Source organism: Mixophyes fleayi, chromosome 4 (assembly GCF_038048845.1).
Source record: "Mixophyes fleayi isolate aMixFle1 chromosome 4, aMixFle1.hap1, whole genome shotgun sequence".
In the NCBI taxonomy this organism is placed as follows: domain Eukaryota; kingdom Metazoa; phylum Chordata; class Amphibia; order Anura; family Limnodynastidae; genus Mixophyes; species Mixophyes fleayi.
The window spans coordinates 249,665,805-249,691,117 of record NC_134405.1 but is presented as its reverse complement, the minus strand read 5'-3'; the positions used below and the strand labels follow the sequence as shown (position 1 = coordinate 249,691,117).

The 25,313-nt window shown below is 39.1% G+C and overlaps 1 long non-coding RNA gene across 1 annotated transcript; it reads left to right on the top strand.

Annotated features, from left to right (window-relative positions):
• The first annotated feature begins 5,750 nt into the window (after positions 1-5,750).
• On the top strand, positions 5,751-18,199 carry LOC142150111 (uncharacterized). Its single transcript, XR_012691014.1, has 4 exons — positions 5,751-5,809; positions 13,050-13,132; positions 17,961-18,041; positions 18,130-18,199. It is a non-coding gene; the product is annotated as an uncharacterized LOC142150111 (long non-coding RNA).
• The last annotated feature ends 7,114 nt before the right edge of the window (positions 18,200-25,313 follow it).

Sequence of the window (25,313 nt, the reverse complement as noted above, 5' to 3'; positions counted from 1 at the left end):
TCTGTACCACGCTGCAGAATTAGTGGTTCTAAATAAATAGATGATGATGATGATGATGATGATGATGATACGCAGTATAATGTGTGACAGACAGGGGCAGGCTGGGCTGGGGGACAGGGGGGCATCAGTCCCCCAGGCCGGTCCCATAGTGGGCTACCTTAGACTGGTTACTGGGCCACCTGCATTTTTTTTCCTCTAAAATGGTCCTAATAGGCTGCTGAAGCGAGTCTTGCCCCCCAGGCTAAAATTTGCCAGCCCTCCCCTAGTGACAGAGAAGTCTTATTACCTCAACATTTCAGTGTGGCAGCACTTGTCACAGCTAGAAAGCGCTAGGGGTACAAGCGCCTGTCTGAGACCACTGTAAAGGACAGCTAATACAAGTAAATTGGATATTGTGGCTACTGGGGCAGCATGGTGGCTGGCTTAGTGGAGTCATGAGTTCAATTCCCGAACATGGCCTTATCTGTGTGGAGTTTGTATGTTCTCCCCGTGTTTGCGTGGGTTTCCTCCTGGTGCTCCGGTTTCCTCCCATACGCCAAAAACATACTGGTCAGTTAATTGACTGCTATCAAATTCACCCTAGTCTGCTTGTGTGTGTTAGGTAATTTAGACTGTAAGCCCCAATGGGGCAGGGACTGATGGGAGTGTATTCTCTGTACAGTGCTGTGGAATAAGTGGTGCTATATAAATAGCTGCTGATGATGATAAAATTAATCAATGAAAAGGGTCTTCAATAAGAGATGGTGGATAGACTGACTAGTGATTCCTACTGCAATAAAAAGCAGTTAGAGTGTGGTACAAAAATGCAATGGATGCCAATGTATTGCCTCAAGTTTTAGTTCATCTATGACAAGTATAGGTACATACATGCATACAGGCAAATAGTGAATACCAAAGCTAAGAAGGTAAAGGAGGGTATGATGTAACTTTTTCAGCTTTGCACTATGTACCAGCTATTTTGCTTTTCAGAAATAACCTCGTCAGTGATGAATAGTAATAGACCATATTTCCTATAGAACAATCCAGGAAGAATAAGTACCAGTGGGACTGTAAGACTCTAAGGGCTAAATTTACTCAACTGCGGGTTTGAAAAAGTGGAGATGTTGCCTATAGCAACCAATCAGATTCTAGCTGTCATTTATTTAGTACATTCTACAAAATGACAGCTAGAATCTGATTGGTTGCTAAAGGCAACTTCTCCACTATTTCAAACCCGCAGTTTAGTAAATATATCCTTAAGTCTTTAGGAAAGTGACATTTGTTGATATATGTTAATTGACCTGATTCGCCTGTGCCAGTAATTTATTATGTACATTTTAGCCAAATCTGGAGCGATTTGATAATTAATTCAGGAATTGTTGAAATTTATCTGACTTTCAGAATTGTACAAAATGATTCACTCACCTCTAGATATAATCTGGGATTTTACCAGTTTCATAGGCTTGACCTGACATCAACAGACTCATAGTATGTCTGTGTGTGTGGGTGATGGAGGAACCATATGGTATATTACTAACACTAATATTAATAATAAATGTACCAATTCTCTGATCACCTATCACATGCCTAGGGAAAGTATACAAATGCCTAGTATATTGGTAGCAGTACACTGAGGGTGACGTGGGTAACAATCTGCTACATTGTAGACGAAATTTTGTTCTTCACATGCATAATCTACTTAGTGATGCAGACGGATAATTTTGTTATGATGAATAGTTTCTAAATGATCTATGGCAATTTATATAATTATATACTACATGCACAAGTAGCTAGCAATTAATGATTAAAGAAAAGATCATTTTTAATGAAAAGTCAAATTGAAAAATTGACTTTTACTCAAAATGTTATTTTTCCTCTACTTTGCGTCACCAATTGTGATAAGTTGTGGCCAGCAGACAAAACAACAGACTAGAGTGGCACAACGGGATGCGGGATACCCAACCCGGCATAACATCAAGTCAATCTAGCCTGACTTAGTATACATTCTTTGCCCCTAAATATGTATCATAATGAAGTGGAAGGCCTACAACACAAAATAACACAAGGCTGTGTGTGAACTATTAAACTTCACAAAACCTTTATCAGACACATTGCAGATACTGATCGACTATGTGATAACATTTCCTGTTTATGTGGCTACTGACAATGTGATCGTCTTTGGAATGTCCTGGGATCTTTAAGCCACTCTATGGGGTTTATTTATAAATGTGCCAATTATTATTAATACTATTATTATTATTAATATTATTAGTGTCACCGGATTGGGCCAAGGTAATAAATAGCTAGGTGTTGACTAGGCAAGGGAATGCAGAGACAAACAGGCTACTTTTTTTTTTTATGGCCCAAAGTCATATTAATTTGGATTAATATTGCTCACAACAACATGGCTGTAAAAAGTCGCTAAAGGGACATCCGCTCTTCCCTTTATCGTCCTAAACAAGACTAGTGTGTATGCAGTCCATGGACCGAGCGATCGGACCATCGATCGCATGTAAAATCGCTCAGCATAAAAAGTTGGTCGAAATTTCTGTAGTGTGTACCCAGCTTTACATAGTGCTATCCCGATGTGTTATCAAATCAGTGCACTCTCTATCATTAAGGTGTAAACTTGCACAGATTTTCTAAAAAAAGTCCTTTCTCTGTAATAAATATGTTATATTCTACAACACACAGAACTTTATCTGCCTATTGTCTGTGTAGCTTTAGAAAGATTACCCACATCTTATGAACATGCCATGAGGAATTTAAATTCTACATATACAGTATATTTAGTGATCTGCTGCACAGCATGGAGGTATGACATGAATTCCAATTGACTCTCTGAAATGCCTGCAAATGTATCTTGTGTATATTAGACAGTACTGATATATCTATCATTCAATCTGTATAGGTCTGTTCTTTATTGCAGCATTCCATGTCTGCAGGGAACCATCACTTTGCCATAAACATTCCTGTGGTACATGCAAACAAATGCAGGTGTGATATTTTAAGATCCTGATCAGACGCTTGTTATTGTTAGGGTGGGATTAGGACTTTTCTCCTTCCTCTCCGCACATGTGCCCTCGTGAAAAATATATCAACATTCTTGTGTGTACATGTCATTGTTGCTGATTTTCCTGCTCATTGTTTATGTCACTAAAATGAATGATAACATAGATATAAACACAGATGCAAATGTATCCCGTAAGATAAGTCTAGCTGGCTAATACCCCTTTCACACCAAAATCCCAGGTCAGGCACGGGATAATTTACACGGTTTCAACTCATGTTGCAACCATTCACACTGCACTTTGGTCCCAGGTATATCCCGGGTCACCACCTTTCACCCTGGACCTGTGTCTGCCCTGTATTATCAAATTGAGCCCCTCCAATCATCATCATCATCATCATCATTTATTTATATAGCGCCACTAATTCTGCAGCGCTGTACAGAGAACTCATTCACATCAGTCTCTGCCCTATTGAAGCCTACAGTCTAAATTCCCTAACATACAGAGAGAGAGAGAGAGAGAAAGAGAGACAGACCAGGGTCAATTTTGATAGCAGCCAATTAACCTACTAGTATGTTTTTGGAGTGTGGGAGGAAACCGGAGCACCCGGAGGAAACCCATGCAAACACGGGAAGAACATGCAAACTACACACAGATAAAGACATGGTCAGGAATTGAACTCAGTGCTGTGAGGCAGAAGTGCTAACCACTAAGCCACTGAGCTGCTTTTAACTAAACATGGGTGGAATAACCGGGGAACACTTTTCAGACAGCAGTGTACCCGGCTCCAACTTGGGAATAATCCTGATCGTGACCAGGATTGTGAGCCCGGGTAGCACTACCTGGGTCGCCCCATTCACACAGACACATGACCTGGGTTATTCCCGGGTCCATGCCTTTGTGTGAAAGGGGTAAAAATGGTCTTGGTATTCAGATGTTTTGTTCTGTAATAACCAGCTTACTAAGGGGTCTGATGGAGTCACATATTCTCTCAACAAAAAGTTAACATAGATTTTACACAATAAAAGCAGGAACTGACAGAGATGTAGGGAAGGTTCACAATGAAATGTCTGTTCAGGTTTACAAACAAATAAAAAGACCCATCCTAATACAAATAAATACAGTTAAATAAATAAAGTTCTACATTCATGTGTGTTATGTCTTTTTGCACAAAAAAAAAATCACTATTATAATGAACATGTAAAGAGAAACGGCACAGAAACTCCTTAGGAAAGGTATATAAAGAAAGGAGAAAATAAGTAATTTAGGAAGTGTAACTGAGGTGGAGCACAAAATCAGCTTCGTTCCTGCCATAGGCCTAGATTTGTTCAGATAAAGAACATAGTCTACCAAGCAAGATGGTGGCATTTGCAGTGGAGCGGAGGATTACACAGGAAGTTTACACAGGATGTAGAGGAGTGGAACATGCTATACATGTATTAGGTGTATTAGTGCACCTAGTTTTCAAAGCAGGCCTAAAATGCTATTTTATTTTTCCTGAGTGGGCATGGAGGCACTTGATTAGGGTTGCTTGCTGTATAGAGAAGGCTTGGCCATTTTCACTATGCACAAAGTCTTACATTTTCACCAGCTCAGAGCTCAGAGCTGGTGATCTCTAAGTCACATTCTATACTTTTAATGGGATGCATTTGGTGTCTACATATTTCTGGGCACAATCCATGTAACGTAATAAAAAGCTCAATGTCCCCTCACTGTCATAATTAATTTAAGACATAAATTAGGATAAACCTAGCAGTAGTTTAGGAGAAAAATGGAAACATTTAATTGAATGTAAGGTGTTTTACTTAAGTGGCAGGAGGTTGAACTTTGATGTGATAATCCCAGTTTTTAACAGTGCAGCTCTTCAGATATTTCTGCCTCTCGGAACACTGAGGTGGCAGTGGTGTCTCCTGAGTAGGTGTGTATCTTAAAGTGTAAATGGTGGACCATCTTGATGCAATCTTGCAAAAGCAAGGCAGTGGGCTTCATAAACAAGGCCCAGAGTTTGTTTTTTCTTGAGCATTTAAAAACAGCTAGCACACCAAGCAGAACATATAAGATAATATGAAGTAGACCTCATCTGTTTTGGAGTTTGTATGTGCTCCCCGTGTTTGCCTGAGTATCTTTCGGGTGCTCCAGTTTCCCCCCACACTCCAAAAATTTACTGGTAGGTTAATTGACTGCTATTAAATTGACCTTAGTTTCGGTCTGTGTGTGTGTGTGTGTGTGTGTGTGTGTGTGTGTGTTAGGGAATTTATACTGTAAGCTCCAATGGGGCAGGGACTGATGTGAGTGAGTTCACTGTACAGCGCTGCGAAATTAGTGGCGCTATATGAACATCTGTTGTTGTTGATGATGATGATAAGCTGTATAGGCCCGAGTCCGTGGCATTGATTTAAATGATTAGAGGCAAATACATTTTTAATAATATTTTTGATTGATAAAAAAAGCAGCTACAGCAGCCAAACAATGTCAATATGTCCTCTAGAGTGTAGGTAGCTGATTATGGACAGTACCCCACTTTATTATTTATTTATGGCCTCATAACCTCACTGGTTCATAAAAGTGTCAGTCTACCTTCTAAAATCAGCAAAGTCATATACATTCTGCATTAATAGTCCTCTTTATTTTGAAGTGAAGGCCATACAAGCAAAACTTCCTTTTAGATCCCAAATAAGGTATAACAATTATAGGAGCCTGTTCCCACGGAGCCTGTTACTTTGGGTGTGTCAGGCTTCTGAAATATGGAAAAATTTATATTGTCAGTTCAAGATTTTGGATAGAAAAATTAAGACTGCTCTGGGAAAACCAGGACACATGTAAGACACACCTTTATTATAAGCTTAAGCGCTTTACATAGTTTGTGTCTGTTGCTTGTGACATGTCTTTTATGTTATTTTGTGTCTATCAGTCTTCCATTGTGGGTTTGTATGTACTGGTGGACTATGAGCTCAAGTGTGTTTACACAAATCACTTTTTAAGTTGGGACCTATGTCTTCAGAACACTTATTTGTATATTAACAGAACACTTATTTGTATATTAACAGGACACTTATTTGTATATTAACCATTTAATTACAAAATAAATAATTAAAACAATTATCGAGAACACTAGGACTATCCAGAGAACTCCGGTTTTATGGAAATTTACTGGCAAAGCAGCAAACTTCTTTCGCAATACAGTTCATGGCTGCTCCGCCCTACAAGCACCAGTCCTGCTATGTTGTAACCTCAGCACTTCTATAAACAGCTCAAGAATTCACCTCGCTAACCCAGAGCAGCTGTGCTGGGGAAAAATACAACTTGGCAAAGCAGCCATGACGAGGAAAAAAACGCGCACACACAATATGAACAGGATGATGCCGAAAGAGTTTGTGAGACAGACAGTTCAGGCATGTACTCTAGGTTAGATTCCCTATATGGCTATGTAAGGGAGATGTAGGAAAGTGGATTTTTTTTAGTGGAAAGCGAAAAGACTTTTGTAGAATACAAGTGATCAAACCTGAGAAGAAACAGGATTGTTGTAGCAATTGCTAATTTCACTGATGGAATAGATACTTATAGCTACTAAGGGATTCCCTGCCTTTTATAGAGCATGCATTTTACACACATAACTGTCTATGCTTCAGTGACTTATTATTTGTTTTTACAATCTCTGCGCAATCTGCATTCTGCAATACTCCTTTATGGGCACAAGAACGCCTGCTTGCCTGACGGGCTCATTTCAAGGTGCACACCTAAGTCACTGCATTTAGAAAAACTCCCATATAAACAATCTATGCCTAGCTTTCCGACTTGGTGGACAAACCTCAATACACTTGTTCGCAGATCCATGCACTGCTGCGGAAGACTAGGCACACTTGTGCCGAACTAATGTCATAAAATACAATTTTTGCAATTACTTTTAGTGACTCAATTCAAAATGAATTTTACTTGAGATACACCTTTTAATGTGGGAAGCAAAGCAAAAGGAAAAGGAAAGAGTGGAAAAAATATATACTTGATACGTAAAATTTATATTCGGCCACAAGTTAGTTAACAATTTGCCAAAGCTTGTGGTCTCTTTAATATGTTGGCCTTGTCCACTGGGACGCACACCTGAACTGTGCAGTGATCACTAGTCCTGTAGTCTCACCCATCTTCTTGTCACATGAATCGGTTATAGAGTGTGCATTATCTTTAGTAGAACCTTTTATATTTGCCTGATTTTGTCCATTTCTACATAAAAAACACCCTTGTGTGTCACATGGCTCAGTGCTATTCAATACGATTTCAGTCAAATGGAAATTTTAATCAATTCAACCTCCTGTCAATAACCAACCTAAACATATTTTTGATGTAACTGATGACTACTTTTGTTTAAACCACTATCCAGCCTACTTATAATGTATTAATGTATTGTTTTGGATGTAGTATACTGTAGAATATATATATATAGTCCCACTTCAGCTTCATTAGTTATACAGGTATATGGACGTGATCTTAGGAGTTATTTCACATCACTGCATTGGTGATGTGATTGTGACAATCATCGGAATTAGCTACACTGGCTCACTATTCATTACTGTTATCTAGCTGGTTAAGTAGTGACCACTATTCTGTAGACTTAAGCTGGATACACACTACAGGGTTTTTGTCCAATAATCGGCTCAACCAGCCGACATATGACCATTTGTTCGAAAGTCTGGTCAGTGTGTGTAGTGACACGATGGTCGAAAGTCTGCCCAAATGGACGATTGTCGGCTCATTTGGTTGGTCGTACCGTTCAATATTTTGGTTCCAATCTCCTTTCCGTTGTGTAGTGTGTATAAACTTCCGACCGATCCACGAAAATCCTCCGATACTTCCTCGACCTGGGGGGCGTGTGTATGTAAATTTGCGATGCCTGTACCAGTTCCACGTGGTGTACTATCCGCACATCACTAATTTGTGTTTTGTATAGATGTGTTTTTTAATGTCGTAGTCGTACTGGTCCAGTACTTTGACCATAATCTCCACCTCTCTTGGGGCTAGATTTACTAAGCTGCAGGTTTGAAAAAGTGGGGATGTTGCCTATAGCAACCAATCAGATTCTAGCTTTCATTTATTTAGTACCTTCTACAAAATGACAGCTGGAATCTGATTGGTTGCTATAGGCAACATCCCCACTTTTTCAAACCCGCAGCTTAGTAAATCTAGCCCTTGGGCTCATTGGATTTGCTCTTTGCTCTTCTTGAGTATCTCCATCCCCCACCTTAACTTTTTCAAAATTTTTTGGCCCTTCCAGCACCATCTCTGACTCAGTCTCCGTCTCCATAGCTGCAACCCCCACTGACACCTTCTCCTCACCCGCAACCCAGGGCCCTCTTAAGACCATCTTGGGCCCCCGGGCACAGCAGTGCACCGGGGCCCCTATAAATACAAAAAATAAATAAAAATGATTATATATATATATATATGGGCCCGTCGGAGGAAGCCAAAAAAAATCTGGAAAAAGAAAAGAAGAAAATACTTACTGTGCTGTCAGCTGGCGATCCAGCTCCCTCCCTGGTCTCCTCCTCCGTCGCGCTCCGCAATGGATGTCGGGCGGGCGTGATGACGTCACGCCCTTTGCTGCAGGGCCCCCGGGCACCTGCCCATTGTGCCCTATGGGAAAGACGGCCCTGCCGCAACCCCCACTGACACCTTCTCTTCACTCGCCATCTTCTCACGCTCCTCGGTGCCAGACAGGCTCCTGTCATTTTATACACTCAGACATGGGCATTCGTTTCTGCTGTGGACCAATCAGCGGTGATGTCCGCAGAGAATGGAACATTCCATTACATGCGAAGGGATTTTATTATTAGGGAATAAATATTGCATTGCACTTTACCAGTTAAATGTTTTTTCTAAATTTTATATATGGTAATAAACTTCTATTTTATTGGAATGAATGAAGAGACAGTGTGGTCTTCTCTTTTTATGCGGCTTTGGGTGTTAGCTATAGTGAAAACTCTGCCCCTTTATGCTAATTTCTTTGGTATATCTTTACGTGCCTTGCAAATTTGTCTTCAGTGTGTACGAAATTGCAATCATTGCTCACGACAACATGGCTGTATTATTATTATCATTTAGTTGTTGGGCGCCACAGGGTTTTCGCAGCGCCTTACATAATACGAACAGTAGACCATACAGGGTAAAACATTACAGAACAATAAACACTAAGTACCAATGCTTCGGAAACTCCGGGCAGACATATGGAGTGAGGGCGGAGCAGAAGAGTCGGTATGAAGACAGGAGGGGAGAGGGGCCCTGCTCATGTAGTGTGTACGCAGCTTTAATCTGCGTACACACTGAAGAATTGTTCAGACCGACGTGCTATCTCAAACTATTATACCGGCGACTGAAGTTCTGATCAGTCTGGCGATTCATGTATACACACTGACTTGATTTACCTTCAGATCTGTGCTCTTCATCTGGTCCTTTATCTGGTCCTCTAGTCCAGAGAATGACAGCACAATATTCATTCATTCACTACTGTCACATTGTCACACTGATTAAAACCACCTTCTTATAGCTATCCACATGTCCTAACGAATTTCGTTAGCATCTGTGCCTCTGAAATGAAATATTCTTGTCTCAGAACGAACAAATGAATTATTCTTTCTACAGCTCTCTCTACATTTATTCACTCTGACATTCAGCGTTAGCATCGGCTGAAAAGAGCCCAACTCTGTAAACTCTATGAAGATTGTCAGCATGAATGCATACACACTACATGATCGTTAGGTGATTGATCGGAAAATATTGAACGGTATGACCGACCAAATGAAACGATGATCGGCACTTTGGGATGACTTTGGATCATCGTGTTACTATACACACTCACACGATATCTGACCAAACGGTAGGATGTCGGCTGATTTGTTGAATTATTGGACGAAAATCCTGTAGTGTGTACACAGCTTTAGTAATTGTGCAGCATCTGACTGCCCTGATTACACAGTTATTTAAAATAATTAATGTGTTCCGTAGAAAAAGAAAAAAAAAGTTATTGTACGGCAAATAGTTCTGCAAACTGAACTTAACATTAATCCTTCTTAACATTGTGAATGTCATGTTATTTATTGCTTTTTGATCTTTGATTGAAAAATTCTGCCAAATCACACCTAAATCCATTTAAAAATGGGCATCACTTTGGTGTTGTTTTGCTAGAAGAGGAAATGTCCCACTGATGCTCCATATATACATTGGCCGCAACTAGATGGATGAATGTGGACTGAATAACATTTTGATTATCACTAAATATCAGCGCATTATTGTGTTTCTCAGCTAGAGGATGCGACTATATTGTTACTCTGGAAAAATAAAAAGAATATAGATCTCAGTGTAATAAACAAATTAAGGTCTAGTGACTCAGACAGGATATGTGCTGTCATGAGCAAGTGGCAGACAATGGACTGGATGGAATTTTGTGTCAGCAAAATGCAGACAACAGAAGCCTCATCTCCGCTACTCATAGATTGGTGAACTTGTCATTTTCTGAGCATCCAGTGAGTCAAGAGGAACATATAGGATTGACTGTCACAAGCTGATTTTCTAACTTTAATATCTCTGATCCTTCCCATCAACCCAACAAAGAAAACAGGATCCACTAAGTGACATGACTAATCAAAGGGTTAGAGTAAATGGATATGTTGTCACTCTAATTAATACTAATGAGGAGTGTTAGCAAACAAACACTACCACAAATACACCACATTATTATACTTCATTTATAAAATGCATAATCCTTTCAAGAAGAGTCCTTATGTATAATATACATCTTTCAAGCTGTTTTGTAAATTTCAAATTCTGACTGAATAGTCTTACAAACCACAAGGAGTTTCCCGTCTTTGAGGAAGGCAGTGATGTCACTTCCTGATGCTGACAAACCTGTTTATTGTTAACCAAAAGCATGTTTTATTTACAGTTACTGGCTCCAGGATTTGTCTATTGTCTGGCAGACAAAATAGAAGCTTTAACACTTTGTTATTCTACAAAAGGTGTAAGAACGTTATGACATACTGTAGAAGCTGTAAAAAGGTTAGGGGCCACCATTTAGCCTGAATTCTCCATATGACTTACCCTAATACACACTATTAGTAGCAAAACTGTTAATCCCACAACTCATACTTTATAACATGCTTGCCTACTCTCTTAAAATGTCTTGGAGACTCCCAAATTCCAGGTTTGTCTCCCGGACTCCCAGGAGAGCAGAGAAGTCTCCCACATCCTGTCCCCAATGGGCCTCAATGACGCAATTCATGGCGAATTGCATAATTTTGGCCCTGCCCCCACAACAAAATGCCAGGGGGTGGGGCCAAAATGACACGATTCACCATGCCCCACCCCTCTTCAGGGATCAAAGTAGGCAAGTATGTTTTATTATAATAGTGTCCACAAAGATATGGTGAATAATTAAGCAATTATTATGCCAGTCAAGCATAACAGTACATGATTAACTATCTTTCCTATAATTACACAGTAGCTAGCATGTCTGCAAGAGGAATGTATTTGAAAAAACAGAAGAGATTTGACAGCTCTCTGTATGCCCATTATGTAAGAATCAGTGGTGGAAGTGGTGGTGTATGCGGTGGTGTGCCATACCGCCACTTGTTCTACTACTTTGATTGTAAAACTTATCATTCATTTACATTCCCAATGCATGTTCCATACCGCCACCTCTAAATTCCCACTTTGACCACTGGTTAGGATGATCATTTTGGTAAAGCAGTTATTTAAAATAAATGTGTGCAAAACGAAAATAATAATGTTCACAGGTGTCAATTTTCTAAGAAACGACTCAGTCCAAGTGAACCACATTTACTTCAGCAAGGTTAGGACTTAATGACATAAATAGACTGAAAACATTGCTTCAAGAGGGTCCTGTTTCTGACTGGTTTGCTAAAGCTGGGTACGCACTACAGAATTTTCCAACAACTTTTTATGCCGATCGATTTAACATGCGATTGATGGTCCGATCGCTCGGTCCATGGACTGCATACACACTAGCCTTGTTTTAGAAGATAAAGGGAAGAGCGGACGTCCCTTTAGTGACTTTTTACAGCCATGTTGTCGTGAGCAATGATTGCAATTTCGCACACATCGGTCGGAAGTTTATACACACTACACAACGGAAACGAGATTGGAACGAAAATATTTAACGGTACGACCAACCAAATGAGGCGACAATCGTCCATTTGGGCAGACTTTCGACCATCGTGTCGCTGCACACATTGACCCGACTTTTGAACGAGCGGTCGTATGTTGGCTGGTTGAGCCGATTATTGGACAAAAACAGTGTAGTGTGTACCTAGCTTAAGGAGTGTGATGTAGTGTAATAGATACTTCAGCTGTACAATAAATACTGCTTATATGTGATGGTTCCTTATACAGTATGTTACCATTGAATTATAGGATCAAATAGAGGAGCGCATTTACAAATCATATCATTAAGACAGATCCTTATTTCCCATCCAGTAATGCGCAATCACATTAGACCCTTCCTCTACATTCATTTTTACTTTTCCAAATAAAATACTGGTGCTGGCTATATGTAATATAATAAATGTATGATCTGTCCCATAGATTACTTTAGCATTTCATAAAATACCTACTATGTTAACCCCATTTTTAACAATTCGGAGGAAACAAAATTTAATTTCTGCCTTTCATTTAAGGTATTTTATGTCATATCTAGGCAAAGTACTGAGTGTAGCATGAAAATATATTTATTTCATACTTTCAGACATATATTCTCGACTTGTGCTTGGCATTAACATATATTTCTAGTACATTTTTAAACTGGAGGTATTAATATCATTGCCAAAAGCTAACATCACTCAACAAGGCTCACTTCTTGTACATAGATCCTATGCATTGTTCTGAGCCACACTTTAACCCTGTGGTTGCCATGTTGTATAACAGAACATGGCGACAATTCACTTTAAAAGAATCTTCTACTGTGCAAATCTTGTAAAAATGTTATGTGTTTTGTGGTGAAAATGGGACAGTAATAAAAAGAAAAAAAAGTATACATTTCTTTTACTTTTTATGCAGGTGCTTGAGTGAACAAGACAGCTCAACTTGCTGATATTTCAAGAGCGAGAGTGTGTGAGATGATGTCAGGGTGAATTCCAAGGGTGAGATATCACGCACAAGATTATTATAGCCACATACAGTGTGTGTGTATTTACATGCATTAAAACTGATATTTAATTGGAGATCAGTTGGTAACACAATATTAGTACGGGATACAATCAACATTTGGAAGTCCTTTTTTTGTCTACCTCTTATGTACTCATTGCACGGACAGACTAAGGGGTGTATTTATCAATTATTGCTGCAATTTATCATAGCTATTTATTATTATTTTCATAATAATATGAAAAATATTATGAAAATAATAATAAATGTCCTGGCAAAGTACTTTCCCCCCCACCAGTGATGTCTTTAGCCGCAGCAGTCAAAACCATCATTTCCATCTTTGGCCAGCTTGGACACACTGCGCGTATGTGGTCGAAAGGTCATAGTTCAAGTAAAACAAAAAAGTGACACAACACACACAAATAATAAATATATATATATATATAAATATATATATATATATATATATATATATATATATATATATATATATATATATATATAAAATCATTGCAGAAAATCACCATGCATATTGAATTACAAGTTATTTTTTTCGGTTATTTTTACTGATTAGGAAAATTACTTTTAGATTTAGCTTCTAGAAATGAAAGCCATGTTGGAATGATTCCAGTAGCACATAGATAGTACTCCCTTCTCCCAGCAAAGTGATGTCCAAGCCTTGAATTTCTTCCCACGGAGATATAAGCACAATAAAACAGAATGATGAATTACACCTAAAACCTAATAATTTTCCTATTATACTTAATCCTCTAAGCTCTTTGTTTAATGTAAAATGACAGTACAGTTTATCCTCCCTATGTCTTGTTCCTGGGTGGTGATGACAGGTAGCCAGTCTGGCAGAACATTAGAGCATCTATGAATCCAAGGCCAGTTCAACAGCTGAAGTTCTAGTGACATTCGTTTACAGTAATTAAGAATTTGTTATCTGTGCCATTGCTAGAAGCTGTCATGAAAACTAAGCCAAGAGAACAGCCCACACTAAGCAAATAAAGACTGTTTTTACACACACACAGACAGGTTTGTTTGTAGGCCGCAGCCATCTGTAACACTCTTCATCTCTAAACTTTAAAATAACAAGAGGCGCACAAATATAAACAATTGGTTATTATGTGTGGTAATTAATCCAGCTGAACAAATGTTGCTGTTGACTGTGCTAAGTATTGAGACAACTTGTTGAAATTGGATATTTGCTGTGATATTAAGGTCAGTAAATTGGATCTAGCTTCGTTTTCCCCACAAAAATCAAGTGAACTGGACTTACACTCATTTAACTAGATCCATATTTACCTGAGGTAGCAAAATTGCCTGTTATGATGGGATGTTTATTAGCTTGGGTGTAATATACTTTGGAAGTGACATACAAGTTCTCAACAATTGTAGAGGCGTTAACTAGCAGGTTTGACGAGAGATAATTACTGGGTTAATTGAAGACCCAGCCCAAGTACTACATTTCATCTGTTTCTCAGGGCAAAGACGGTGTCACCCTTTGTCCCAACAGTTCAATTACTGTGATCATTACCCATTAGGGAGTGTCCCAAAAGTGGTCCACGAATACAGCAACCTGGAGGAGCTCACTTTGTGTGAAGCTAATCTGTGCTTCTCACAATCTTGCAGCTATACATAATTCATGAATTTAGCTATATTATTTGTTCAGATTTGCCAACTTCTGCCAAATGATTACATTGATTTGATGTCATTTCATACTTTCTATCTGTTTAAAATTTATTTAGGACACTCCTGGGCTTTCCACTTATTTTAAGTGAGCATTTTGTCAACATTTGCTCATGCTCCCTTTTTAATGGAACGCAATGTGAACAAGCTACTTGGAAAATCGTACAATCATTTGGATTATTGATTCTGTTGTCTACATACCTCTGCTGTTCACAAAAACAGCTAGGAAAATTGTGTACCAGAACCAAGTGATGGAAAATTGTGCATCGGTCTGACCCGTGGTTTATACAGGCACTGGTATTATGACAGAGTGCTAATGTGAATAAGCATTAAAGTCCAGGGCTGTCCATGGAATTATGAATAGATGACAACAACATTAAACCACATAGATGTAAAAATGAACACAAGTGAACAAAATAAAACTGCAATATCATTCAGATGAGAGTTTTGTCAGAGCATCAGTGGCTGCAAAAACCACAGATAAATCTTAAACACAATTTTCCAAGGTTTTCCTCTGGTTTACAAATTTTACACTGTTCCTATTGTGAACAGCAGAGGTATGTAAACACTGGAATCAATGATTCCAATGACCACCTGATTTTCAGAGTGGTTTGCTCACCTTGCGTGCAATCTGGAAAGCACCTTGATCAAATTCAAACAAAATGCTCCTATGAATGAACTCCAAAGCCCAGGACTCTCTGTGAAATTATTACCAGATATCAACTATAAAATGACAGCCATTAAATTATTTTTTTTTTTAACAGAGAACACTACCATTCTTAGATTTGGAACACTATATATGCTGAATGCAATTATATTATAATCATAACCAATCGTAATGAAGTAAAAGTCCCCTCAGAACAAAGCATTACTAGCCAATAATGCTCTGGTTGGAATGAAGTCCTACAGCTTCACCTGAGGCCTTCAACCCAATAAGGAGGTTTGACCCTATTCTGAGGGGATTATTTCTCTTCTAGGCTATATATGTTTTTTTTTTATTATTATTATTATTATTATTATTATTATTATTATTATTATCAAGAACAGACACTTCCTGTGATTGTTATTACCATACTGGAATTCAGCCTTATATATTGACAAAGTTAAACCTCTTTTCGTGATGAAAGTGCCAACATATTAATATTGCTTTAAAAGTTGGCATAGTAAAGGGTGTTGCAGTCCAGTACTCTTACTGCTGCTGCTTTGAAATATTAATAGGGACAGCTTCCCATAATCTGAAGAGAGCTAGTAGTCACAGAGACAGTTCTTATAGTGATGGAAGCTACTGTAAGGCACATGGAAACAGGTAATATTATGAAGGGAGTTTTTGTGAGACAGGAAGGAAGCTGGTTACTGGGTTTGTGACAGAATCTATAGAGGAAATGCCATGTAACTACAGGAAGTAACTATAATTGTGGCAATGCGCTCTGAGCCGGCTGGCTGGCAACATTTCCAGACATTACTAGTAGAATAAGCTTTGAGAGTTGCATGCAGTATGATGGGTTTAGTCTATGATGAGAGAAAAGGGCATTACTGGCCAATAATCATACTTGGCAACTCCTTCATTGTTAGGGAGACTTCCAATTATGCAAAGTCCTCTTGGAATCTGGGCCACCCTTCTCTGTATAGCAACCACTATACAGAGTAGATCATGCCCCCACCTCTACTCAAGGGTATAGCTCATTGTCTTCACTAATACTTTTTTCCTCCACCCACCACTGTCTCCCCCCATGTTTGTGTATCTACTGTGTGTCTGTGTCACTTGCCCCTTCCCCCCTGTGTGTCTGTCTATATCATCTTCCCCAATCTCTGTTTCCCCTTTGTGTTGTCTATTTTTCTCCAATTTAGATTGTGTATTTCTCTCCCTCTGTATCCCACCTTTTGTGTGTATGTGTGCATAGCTCTCTCCCCATTGTATATTTATGCCCATTGTTTCTTCCCATTTGTATGCACAGACTGAGTGTAAAGCTGGGTACACACTACAGAATTTGCCACCAACTTTTTATGCCGATCGATTTTACATGCGATCGATGTTCCGATCGCTCAGTCCATGGACTGCATACAAACTAGGCTTGTTTTAGATGATAAAGGGAAGAGCAAACGTCCCTTTAGCGACTTTTTACAGCCATGTTGTCATGAGCAATAATTTATATTTCGTACAGATGAAGCATCATTTGCGGGGCATGTAACGATATACCAAAGACATTAGCATAAAGGGGCAGAGCATTCACTATAGTTAACACCCAAGGCCGCATAAAAAGAGAAGGCAACACTGTCTTCATTCATTCATATAAAATAGAAGTTTAGTAACATACATAAAATTTAGAAAACCATTTAAGTGGTAAAGTGCAATGCAATGAATATTCCCTAATAATAAAATCTCTTCGTATGTAATGGAATGCTCCATTCTCGGCGGGCATCATCGCTGATTGGTCCACAGCAGAAACGAACGCCCATGTCTGAGTGGATAAAATGACAGAGGAACCTGTCTGGCGCCGAGGAGCGTGAGAAGATGGCGAGTGAGAAAGTGTCAGTGGGTGTTAAGGTTGAGGAGAAGGTGTCAGTCGGGGTTGTGGGTGAGGAGAAGGTGTCAGTGGGGGTTGTGGGTGAGGAGAAGGTGTGAGTGGGGTTTGCATCTATTGAGACGGAGACTGAGTCAGAGATGGTGCTGGAAGGGCCAAAAAAATGTTGAAAAAGTTAAGGTAGGGGATGGAAATACTGAAGAAGAGCAAAGAGCAAATCCAATGAGCCCAAGAGAGGTGGAGATGATGGTCAAAGTACTGGACCAGGATGACAACAACATTAAAAAAGGTCAGTAGCAGGTGTAGTGTACCTGCTTGAAGGACTTTATTTCATTCTAGTGTCACATGAAGCAATGTAAACGCCTAAAGCCTAATTTGTAACATATTTTTTTATGTCAGAACGAAGAATTAATGCTGAGAAGACCTGTTTAGATGCCACTGATACCACTAATGTTACACCTGTTATCAAACAAGAAAAAATTGAAAAAGAAAAATATATAAAAGAAGTTCGATACGAAGTTCGATATTTCAGTGAACATGTATAGGCAGCTAAATGCTTTGGGCACATACCTGTACCGTTATAATAACCAAAATGGCGCCTGTTTTCCAGAATGTATGGAGGTTAAGCCCTCTATTATGGTGATTGCGCCACAGGGACCAAAACATAAACTAATCTTGAGCAGTGTGCAAGGTGAGAAAATGAGAGGATTTCTGTCGTTGAATATAAAGTACAGCTATAGAAGTTTAATGGTAAACTTTTTTATTTCCTTGTTTCGTAGATAAAAAAATCAAAGGGAATAGAAACCCAAGCAACATCAAGACCTGTTCTACCACAAACCAGTAGCACCTTTAAAGTGTAATACTATTTTTTTAACTTGTTGTATTGCAAAAAATTTTGTACATTTTTCCTGCAATAAAACTGTTGCATGAACACTGCATGGATTATTCTGGGTATTTTATAAATATTAGTTAATAAAGGTTAATATGACTTTATAACTTTAATAGTTTATAAAGGTATAAGCTTATAAAGGGTAAATATGAATAGATTCCCAACATAGATGCAAAGGGTAATAACACACGTGCTTTATACAAGTGTAATGGTCTGCAGCCAGACAGATGCAATACACATCTATAAAAAACACAAATCAGTGATGTGCGGATACCGCACCACGTGGGACTGGGTCAGACATCAAAAATTTACATACACACGTCCCCCAGGTCCAGGAAGTATCGGAGGATTGTCCTGGATCGGTCGGAAGTTTATACACACTACACAACGGAAACGAGATTGGAACGAAAATATTTAACAGTACAACCAACCAAATGAGGCAACAATCGTCCATTTGGGCAGACTTTCGACCATCGTGTCACTACACACACTGACACGACTTTTGAACGAGCGGTCGGATGTCGGCTGATTGAGCCGATTATTGGACGAAAACCGTGTAGTGTGTACCCAGCTTTACAAAGCAGAGATGGGGCTCCTTCTTCACCACAACACAGACAACATTATTTCTGGTGGCTCTTAGTATACCATACCTCCCAACATGTCAGTCATCAGGAGGGGGACAGGGTGTGTGGCTACATCACAAAGGGGACTGTCTATTAGATATCTTCCTTCCCCAACACTCCCAGCTATGGGACAAATATGTCCCTAGACTGAACAGAGCCCTTAAATCGGGACTGTCCCACTGAAATCAGAACTGTCCCACTGAAATATGGATAGTTGAGAGGTATGATATCTATATTAGAGACACTTGAGCCTATTTATCAACAGCCCACCAACTTAAGTGATAAGTAGTAGCTACTAACTATATTGGGCTTTCAGTTATAATTATGTGGGAAAAAGTAAACTAGCAGTTAAAAAAAAAAGACTACATTTATAAAAACAAAACAAAAACAAATACCTAAATATATTTAACCATCTTCATTCATTGAAATGCTTTATTCAAATAATAAAGCTTTCTCAAATTATATGAATCTATTATTGCCATCCTGTGATGGTAATAATAGAACAGGTATTGCAGTGGTAAAAGTGCTACTATGATACTTGTGAAATAGACATTCCCATGCAAACAGTTGTAAATCTCCCTCTTGAAACCCCGTGTTTGCCACTGGCTGCAGGCATGGTTGTAACTGACTTAAAGCAAACACTGGATAAAAATGTGTGTGTACATGTTCATATGATTGTATTATTTATTGGACTATAGACTTTATAGCATGTTTACTAGGCTTCAACAAAATTGCCCATGTGTAATTCTGCTGTTACAGTTGAAAAACTGTTACGAATTATCAGTTTCTTTGTATTCTTTGTAGCACTGCGAATGAGCTCTTTTGCAGACAGCTGCAAAATTGTTGCAATAAACAGTAGTCTTAGTTGCATGTCGAGATCTAATGTACTGTAGAGAGATGGGAGAGAAATGGCTAACTACTTTTCAAACTGAATAGATACATTGGGCCTGATTCATTAAGGCACGAAAAACAATGATTTTGTGCGTGTAATCAGCACAATTACTCTTCGCATGGTCAGAACCGTAAAATACATTACAGAACGCAGCCACATTCAATTAATCTTCGAGTGCAAAGGACATTTACTACAGCCTACGATTTCAGGGAGTGAACGGATGCACCTAGTCAAAGTATAGTAAGGGCCTGCCAATCTCAAGCGCACACAGCAGCATCCAATTCTAACTCTGGACATCTCTCAGATACTTGTTTTTTGCTCCAGCTACAGGTCTAGTCTAAGTGCCGATTACTAGTGATGACGAATGTGTATGCCTGCTAGGGCATGTATTTGCAATCAGGAGCAACTGTAAAAAAATATTTTATGTACAGTAAACATTCATGACATCCTAATAATTTCATGGGGAATTTTTTTTTTTTTTAACGTTTTGTCATTAATGCTTATATTAACAGGTGACATTAATTGAATAGGTTTTTTTTCCGTGCGCCCTTGGGAGTTTATATTTCACATATGTATTGGAAGTATACTGCAGTGTCCTGTCAAGTAGAGCAGAGCAGACTTACTCCTGTATTCATCACCACAGGTATCTTCACATCCGCTCCTTGTTGGTGTATGTATACCCAATTTACGTGCATTTTAAATCAAATGCACATTGCGCTCAGTATGCATATCTTAAAGAATCAGCCCATTAGCTGAAATCTTCAGCTCACAATGTGAAAGTTAGAAGCTACTAAAATACATGCTTATATTTCTACTAATGAAGAAATGTGTATGACAATAGTTTGAAGGTTAAGTAATTTGCAGTTGGGGAGTATTTCAAATAAAAAAATAAAAAAATGTATCTTCCCTCTAATTCACGAAACAAAGCACAGAACGCATTGCTCATGTCTGCATGCACAATGCAAGCATGCAGTCAGGGTCAGAGTGGTGGAAAGGACACAGGGCTGACAGACTGTATGCTGTATCACCATCCTGTCACTTTGTTTACTATTCCATCACAAAAGTAATCATGTAAAATTAGTGGTAGAATACACTTATTTCATTGACACAAAAGAGACATCAGACAGGTTGGGGCCATGGTGCCCTGTGATAAAGATGGCAGGATGGCAGAAACGCTCCAGGGAAGAGGTGGGGGCAAAAAATTTGAACGTGGGCCTAAATGCAGCATGTGTGTTTCATATGTGTGGGGTATTAAATGGCTGGCATCCAAATCGACATGATTGGAGTTAGGGAATAAAGTCACTAGCAGTCAGCTGCACACCATCAGCCTTCATAAACAAGTACAGTATTTCACACTGATTACATACATTTTTGTCTGAACCTTGTACCATGAAGAGCAATGACAGCAAGCTCTGGCATGGTTGATAATTGCCATGCTACCCTAAAACTGTATAGCGTAATAAATTGTATCCTCTATGGCCCTTTTTGCCTGACAGTAGTGAAATGACCATGAGAGACATGCCAAGGATTGATTACATGGCGGCACTTGCTGTACAATTGTTTTATGCAGTTTTTGTTTGAATTACGCATTGCAACATCCGCTGAATGTATTAATCCTTTACATACTTGGAGAATGAGTACATGGCAGTCACAAGTCCCAGTTATTTTTAGCAATGATGAGGGTTCAACAGATAACATGGCTGCCCAGCTGGCGTTCTGTAAAAGTGATATCACACATACGGCTGCAGGGTGTTCCACATCTTACATTTAAGTAGAACCTCTGCTGAAACATCTCTTATTTTATAAGCTTTGTAACTTTGTATCTTTTGTTACGTAAAAAAACTACACCATATAACTTCATGGTTATGATTTGTTAACAGTTATTACCACTTTTTAATTTGCAGTTTATGTACGACATTCATATCTGCAGTATCTCAACTCAAAGTCATGTTAATAAGAGAATCTAGTGGCAGATTTATCAAGCCTACTACATAGGAAAAGTGGATATGTTGCCCAAAGCAACCAATCATATTCCAGCTGGCTGGCCACACATGGGCTAGTCCTGCCACTGGAGTGGAGTGCAGAGCAACAAGAGCACAACATGGCTACTCATTTTGGGGCCATATTGCATGAAATCTGGCCATTTGATGCCAGAGCCGTAACTTAAAATTGTAGCGCCTGGGGCAAAAAACAAAAATGCTGCCCCAATAGCCCTAAATATAAACCAAATGAACCTAAAATATTCATAAACTGCGTTCCCCTTAAGTGTCGCGCTCTTGGCGGTCGCCCCTATCTCACAGCCCTCACTACGGCCCTGTTTGAGGCTCAGGTTGAGTGCTGGATCATTTTCAGTCTACACTGGATCCTGTTAGTGCTTTGAAGATCAGCGCATACAAGCTATTAGCAGATATTTGCTGACTGCATTTATAAAATTGGCAATAATGATCCTTATAGGTTTCGATAATACCATTATCGGATATCACAAATGCCAATATCAGGCCAATCACCTGACAATAACTGTAATATATACTTCATGTGTGTCCAGTGTTAGGATCAGGCTGGTGGTAAGGCAGTTGGGATTAGCTTGAAGTGGAAAGAGCTAAGCATAATTCATCTTTGTTTCTCAAGGAACAACTGCATTTCTGTATAATCTAGAATTGAGGCACACATTTCTTACAATGTCATCATTTTTAACCAGCTCATATGCCAAGTGATTGTTTAACACACACTACATTTGTGACCTGAGGGTGCAGAAAGACATTTACAGAGCAAGACAGTAGACAGTTATAGGATTCATAGACTTTACCCACAGTATTGATAGACTCACACTTCAATTATCTTCAATCCAATCTACATTCAGAAGGATTCTATGTGATCAGTTTCAAGGTTAGGGAATTGGGGGGGATTTGGTTAGATTGGGGGTGGCGAAAGTTAGGGTTAGCCTGCTGGAAAATATGCTAGGTTTATAGAAGGGGAAACCGCTCCTTCCTCCCATCGTAGAACTCCATCATACTTTATATTTAAGCATTTGATTGATATGAAACGAAACGCAAGCAATTGCTGTAGAGCAGCAGTATACCAACAATAAAATCTCTCTTTCTCTCTATACAGTGGTCAAAGTGGAAAAGCGGTATGATAAATGTAATAGGAATGTAAGTGAATAGAATTTGATAGTTTTGCAATGAATATTGTTAGATAGTTCGATCACTGTGTGTATATATATATACACAAGTTAACCCGTGTATGATACTCATGCATTCTAGTCAAATGAAGCTACTTAAGGTGTTAAAAAGGTTCTTGTCATGCATTTGGGCCTAGCCTAGGCCTCCTCAGGGGAAGAGCGTTACTTCCCGACGCAAGCGCCCTTTTTTAACGTGGTTTTGTCCACATGTCACCACCTCATCATTTTTATCCGCTCTGTCACCCCGGCAACCACCAACCACTCCCCACTGTCACCCCCAACAACCACCAACCACTCCCAACTGTCACCCCCGGCAACCACCAACCACTCCCAACTGTCACCCCGGCAACCACCAACCATTCCCAACTGTCACTTCTCCTTCAAGAAATATATATATATATTTTAAAAATCTTTATAAACACTTTTAACAATTAACAAATTAAATTAACAAATTAAAAACATCTTAGTATACCAAATTTCAGCCCTTTCTGAGTTTTTTTCCCCATACACACTAAGAATTTAGTAGGTCAGTATATAACTCCGCCCAGCAAGTGGCACTGCAGCTTGTTTTTTTTTCCCACACACACACAGACTAACACACGCCACTAGGCTTATATATATTATATATATATATATATATATATATATGCACACACACTTGCACACCTAACCATATACGGTTTAGGAACAAAATCACATTGGGACTGAATGTAGGTTCATAGTATTACATAATAACTTAAGAATCTTGTAATTGGCAGCCCTTCATCTAAAACTAGAGGGAATCGTCTTGCTCGCACTGACAAGTCACAGGAGGGATTGCACAGCATCCGGGATAAAGGATCTGCAACACATGTAAGCACAGCCAGAGATTTCCAGGTGTGATACAGAGCTATTTCTGTGCATGAAGACTGAATTCCAAATATAGGCCCCTTTGTTTCTCAGGCAGTTATGATGAGCTCAAACAATGTGGATTTTTTCTCTTTAATATGAAACACATGTCTTGTGGCTTTAGGTCAATAATAATAAAATGGACACAGCAGGGAATTTTTATGTGCCAGCAGTTGAATAACGGCTTTCTAGGCAAAAAGACCACGGCTGAGCACTGCTCCAACATTTCAGCCAAACACATTCCATTTCTCTCAGTAACAAGATGTTTTCAGAGATTTTGCAACATTAAAATTGATAGAAATACTTTGTACATGATTAATTTCTTTAACTAAATCTTAAAATGAACTATATTAGGGTTCATGCAACATAAGCACTGATTCACTATGCAGCAATGATATATAATTGACTGTTGTATTATCCATATGCACTAAAACATTACATGTGTCTACCAAGCATGGGCAAAATATGGACTTAAGTTATTTTATTTGTTTTTCTACATCTATTAATCATTTTGGGGCAGGGGCTGGCTTGCTCAAGGGGGGCAAGGGGGTATATAGCCCCTGGGCCGGTACCATAGTGATAGCCACCTTGGGGCACCTACATCTCGTCCTCCTGGGCTAAAGTTTGCCAGTTAGCCCTTGTTTTGGGGCAAATGATGGAGAAGATAAGAAGAAGATAAGCATTTAATCTCATACTATCAATTAACTTGGAATGTAGTTATAGGGATAGATTTACTTGAAATGGTCAATTCATGTATATATACAGCTTGAACATTGGAGGATCTTGTTGCTGTGAGAACCCAAAACATGAATCCATAGTTATGGAATTCTACCATATGCATATATTAACCCAACTGGAAAATTAACCTAAAATGTGTTCTTAATTAGATTTTAGATGAGGTAAGATAAGGATTTACATTAGATAAAGTAAAGGTACTTATTTATGATATTAAAATTGTATCTATAATGCATTCCTGAACATCACCTTGTAATCCCCTTTTATTTTATTGTTTTTTTGTCTTGATTCTTCCAAGGGAAGAAAATATTGAACAGCATTACAGTACACACAGTATAGCCCAGCGAGTCCCAAAGTGTGCGCTGCGGCTCCCAGGGGTGCCGTGGCACTGTCACAGTGGTGCTGTGGCCAGGGCAAAAAAAATAAAAAATACTTACCTATCCGGCAGCGCGCGGGACCCAGCATCCTCCTCCCTGTTCTCTTATCACGTCTGACACATTCAGTGATGAGCGGCAGGAGAGAGGAGCCGAAAGAAAGAAGACCGAAATAAAAGAAGAAAGAAAACCAAGTAAGGTAATTAAAGAAATGGAGGTGAAATGGTGATAGGAAACAGGAATGGAGGGCGCAGTGTACTGGTGAAGGGGCAGTGAGAGGACATGAAGGGGCAGTGTGAAGACATGAAGGGGCAGTGTTATCATGAAGGAGCACGGTGTATTGGTGAAGGGCCAGTGCGAGGACATGAAGGGGCACAGTGT